The following is a 5,224-nucleotide window of genomic DNA, read 5'->3' as shown; positions in this document are numbered from 1 at the left end:
ATGCGAAATTCGTTCAGCGCTGTATTAGGGCAGGCTGGGGCCGGTGATGCGAAGAGACGACCGTTCTCATCGGCATGATGTGATGTACTAGTGGGAGTTTTCGTAGATCGAAGTCTGCCGCCGTCTATTTGTATGAACTTCAGATCTGCCTATTTTAACTCACGAACGAGCTTCTGGTTCTCTATCAGCAGAAAATTAAAGAAAAAAAAACGGTTCTGGGTGACCTTTGCGTGTTCAAAAATTGACAGTTTGTACCAAAGCGATGCCTGTAGTATCGCTTTGGTGTATTGGTAGTTATACCTTCTTTCCCCTTCACTAAAACAAAATATACGTAGTTCCATTACCAAAGGTTTTGACACAATCAAGCCATTTAAAGGTGTCATTTCTGTGGTGACTGCACACCCCTTTCTATGCAGTCACCAACGGTAGTACATGTCGATCTCAGTTGCGGTAGGTGCACTGTGCAGAAAACGTTGGTCCACCAGCTGTTGATCGGAAGCATTCTGGTACAGTATCCAAATCACTGGATAGGAGCATTGTTTTTAACCAGTGGGCTTTTAGGGCAATTGTTGAGAGATCAGGTTTGGTCTTTTCCTATGAGATGAAGGCTTTGCTTGCTTACACGACATCATGACACTAGTTGCAGCACCAGAGACGATTGCCTAAGGGAGGAAAGACAGGGCTCGTGTTTGAATCTTAATGTTGGTGGTTAAGACCCCTCTTGAACAGCTGAATGCTGTGACTATCACATGCATTAAAGTTTTGTTCAACATCCCTTCAACTATGCGCTCCCATTTTGTATGCTTAAAATTCTGAGTGCAGTGGCTCAGGCACGGGGGTAGTTTGAAAGGTCAAACCTGCCCCCCCCCCCAAATTCCCTCCCTGAAATCATCACTTTTTCTTTTTTTTGTTAGTAAAGCAAGACAAATATTGAAGGACTACCACCCGAAGGTTCGGGACGGCTGTGCCTGTATCCGTCAGTCGTACAGTACATTGACTACTATACGCAAATATGAAAGAAAGCCCCCCCCCCCCCGAATATAATTCCTGCTACACCAATGGCTGTGTGTATGCATACATAGACATGTCCACCTTATGGAAGGGCAGTAGGATGTACAAAAATGCTGGTTTCCTGATTTCAAGCTCATCCTGACAACTGGACACTGCACTTTCCGGCATTGTGGCAACAGCAATTCTTCATAACATGGTGCTTGAACTGATCGAAGCAGTACTTCCTGTGGATCTGAAGCTGTAAGGCATTGGTGTGTTTTCCTAGCTATGCCAACCAAACAGTCGCCTTGCAGGCTCTGATAAGAGCAACACTAAGACCCTTCTCATCAACTGTGTGTTTACAACAAGCCTAAGTGCCCCTAGGCATGGCTTCAAAATGCTGGATGGGCATCATGAGCAACACCATCCTTTGACAAGTTTTCTGGCCAACAAGTGGATGCTCTGTATTGTAGAGAATCATTTTTACCTTTAGTTTTTATTCATTTCACAACTAGCTTTTTTATAAGTAATACATTTTACTGTACTCATGCGTAATGGGGCGGCTTCTGCAGTTGTATTCTCCTACAATTCATTTGTGCGAGTGGTCTGGTACATCCCTTGCACTGGTGTCACTGTCCCCAATCTCATTTTGTAATTGATAGACCAGAAGTCCAAGTTGGGCTAGTCTCATATTTGCAAAAAGAAAGTGGAGGACTTATCACTTTGCCACCCTAGGCAGTCTAAAAGTGCCGCCTCCCCCTACACTCGCATAAACATACATGCGCACAGATTGTTTCACCCCAGTTCTAGGGTATTCTTGTTGGTGGTTACCAAAAACCCCTCTGTAACAACCTGTATGAGGTTGAAGTTACTATGGTCTACAATGCCATCTAACGATGAGATGCGCAAAAGTTTGAACTTGGTTGTAGTAAAGAAATTTTTGATGCATTTCAAGCACGATGAAAATTGTTTGTTCGTGCAGTACCCCACAGAGAAGCAGAGCAGCACAAAATATATCAGTCTGGATGAAGTCGACAATTCTCTTTATAAAGGCGTCTACTCCTATCAATATCTTCTAGTAATCATTGGTCAGTGTCTCCTCCGTTCTCTGGGTTTGTCTTCTGGATCCGTGTTCCTTTGATTACATGGAGTTTGGTATATCTAAATCACATATTTGCCTAGAGCCACTTTTCAAAACTTGGCACCCACCCGCTTCTACCTAAACTGCTGCCATAAACAACTACTTACTTTGCATATTGATAAGTTTTTCACTGGAGATAGGAACTTTAAAGAAAAGCAGGAAGCAACTGGGATGGAGCACTAGATTGTCAACATTGTAAGTGCTTACTTCAGTTTTTCTTGGTGTTTCACCTATTGCTGGTATTTTGCTTATCTCTAGGCTATCAGTTGTTTGTTTCAGTCTCTTCCTGTAGCTGTTAATAATTCCCTAACCATATAGTAAAAATAATGTTAGGAATACCATAGGTGTTTTCCTTGTATTTTCAACAGAGTAGTCAGCAACTGTTAAAAGAATGCATTAGTTTATTGGAACTTGAAAATATGTGAAAGCTGTGAAAGTGAAAATTGGGTTCATACTGAGCTTAGAAGCACATGAGACAAATTGTTATCAATAGGTGATGGCATGAGTGCCAAACTGCATATACAAAGTTCAATGTGGCACAAGCCTAACCTATAGTCACAGTATTTTACTCATACCTACAAGCCTCTAGTAAAAATGACGAGTGTGGGGAATATGCTGATGTAGGATACCATCTTGAATAATACAATAATGAATTCAGCATTCATATGTGTACCTAAAACCACACCGTACCTGAATCATATTCACCCTGTGGTCAGTGTACTGTGCCACAGCATATATGCCATGGCCCTCTCCGTACACATGTTACCACATGCTGTTCAGTATCGCAGAAGCTAACAATCGTTAGGTAATCAGGTCCTTCAATATATTCCATTTCATTATTAACATTAAATATAATTTTCACCAATGGAATGTGCTTTGTTGCAATGCACAAGTGTTGTGTGGTGAAGTAGGCATGATGAAAACACCCTACACTGGCCCACAACTTTTTTTGGCAATCCAGTGGAGGGTACAGGCACGCGTTCCCTCTCCCATTTTGAGCGCTGAATAAAGCTGTGCGCGGAATCTCCTCCTCTTTACTGCATTGCCAAGAAACGTTGTTGCCGAGTATTGGGTGTTTTCATGATACCTACTTCACCACACAACACTTGCGCATTGCGACAAAGCATGCCCCAGAGATAAAAATTCGATTTAATATTCATAATGAAATGGAATATATTGAAAGACGTGATTACCTAACCTAAGGAGCCGACCTAGTGTTTGTGAGAGGTGGCCCGGCCCGGGCCACCTCAAACTACCTCCCTCATATACCTGTAATAAAGTTTTTCAGACAGACAGACAGAGTAATGTATTTTAGTATTTTGGCTTCAGTTCGCATTTCAATAGATATTTGTGCTTAAATTATTCTTGGCTAATAGCTCGGCACTGGCCCAAAAGTCATGCCTTGCTTATTCAAACTTTCGATCGTCAAATTGCTTACGGAAGTGAGCTGCATAATTAGCGAAAACACAAAATGTTCATGAAGGGTGATTTGGGCATCTTAATTATATATTTGGGAAAATAATTTACTAGGTAGGGGGTCAGCTACCTGTGACCCACGGGCTAGCAGAACCATAATCATTCATCTAGTACACAGAAGATTGGAAGGTCAGGTTTGAAAGTTGCATGTAAAAACCCCCAGTTAGCAGTCGTGCTGCATATGGAAGGTTTGCCCTCAACAGCGGTGACAGAAACCATCTAATTTTATAGCTGAGTGACTCAACAGTCTCTGAAGATTAAACAACCCATTTTATTTTGACGTTTATGATCATAATAAAGTCAAAGTAGATAAGTTTGAATCTATAGAAAGATATAAATTGCATATGTAGTGGATATGACCATACAAGGATGCCTTGGTATAAATTCTATAAGTATTCAGTTACCGAAATTGGCTCATGAAATAAAGAAATCGAGATTTATGTATGGTCGGAGCCAGAATATAGGCGCTAAAAAGGATTCATGTTATACGACAGTGATTAAAAAATTATTAGCACTTCTGTTATCTTGCACCTAGAGTTGGTCACTCTGTCTTGTCAGCCCTTTTCGTACAACGTTGCTGTCTCTACGGTTACTGCTGTGCAGGCAGTTGTGACTGTGTGGTAGTTGTGGCAGTGGTGCAAGAAAGAATAGCTGCCCCGTCTGTAATTTGTACGCGGCTCTCCTGAGCCGAAATAAATATCTATGTGTCTATCTACAAGTGGAGGAGTCTGTGTTCGAATGGGTATAGAAGTTATATGAAGGATCCACAAGTGTCAGCCATAACGGAGCTTATGCCTGTGCATGTCGACGACTGATGACGACAATGAGCGTGCTTGTGAGCTCATTCTGCCGGATAGACGAGTGGCAGTATACAATATGATAAATCATTTGTGAATCAGCCAAGGCTTTTCGCATGTCATAAATCATGGCAGGCTTGGGTTTTGAAACAATTTTTGTCTAAATAATATGAATCATTCTTAATCACCCTTGTATTTAAGATTTTTCCTCTTTTTTTCTTCAGTTTATTATTGACAGATTTACTGCTCCCACCAGAGAGCATGGATGCTAGATTGTGCTTTGCCATTTCTGAATGGTACCCTCTTTCAATGAGCCAGGTTTTTGTTTTAGGCCAGTGATTTTCGGAACCCGTAACCTCTTGCCTATAGATAGTTGCAACTGCCACAGGGAGAGAAAAGATCAGTATAGTCGTGTTAAGTGCCTCTAGAGGCTGGACATGCTTGAACCATTCTTGTAACCTTGTTTTGGAAGGTGCTGAGACACATCCCCAGGACATTAGGGGACCTCCAGAGGGCACTGAAATGCTGAGGACTATCACCTGATCGTCGTCGTCCCCAAATCATAGTCAATCATTGGTTTTTGACAATGCTGTTGCGACAAAGATTTCTATCTGGGGACCCAACGTCCCTCCAGACAGCACTGAAGTGATAAAAACTACCTCGGGATGGTCGTTATCCTCAGGTTGTAGTCAATCATTGGTCTTAGATGGTGCTACTACAACAAAGTTTTCTATTTTGTGACCCAGCTTGCCTCCAGATGGCACTGAAGTGCTGAGAACTACCACGGGATGATTGTCATGCTTCGATTGTAGTCAGTCAT

This window comes from Ixodes scapularis, unplaced genomic scaffold (assembly GCF_016920785.2).
Source record: "Ixodes scapularis isolate PalLabHiFi unplaced genomic scaffold, ASM1692078v2 PGA_scaffold0__279_contigs__length_252992795, whole genome shotgun sequence".
Taxonomy (NCBI): Eukaryota; Metazoa; Arthropoda; class Arachnida; order Ixodida; family Ixodidae; genus Ixodes; species Ixodes scapularis.
The sequence above is the reverse complement of the archived record's forward strand: the minus strand, read 5'-3'. Positions refer to the sequence as shown.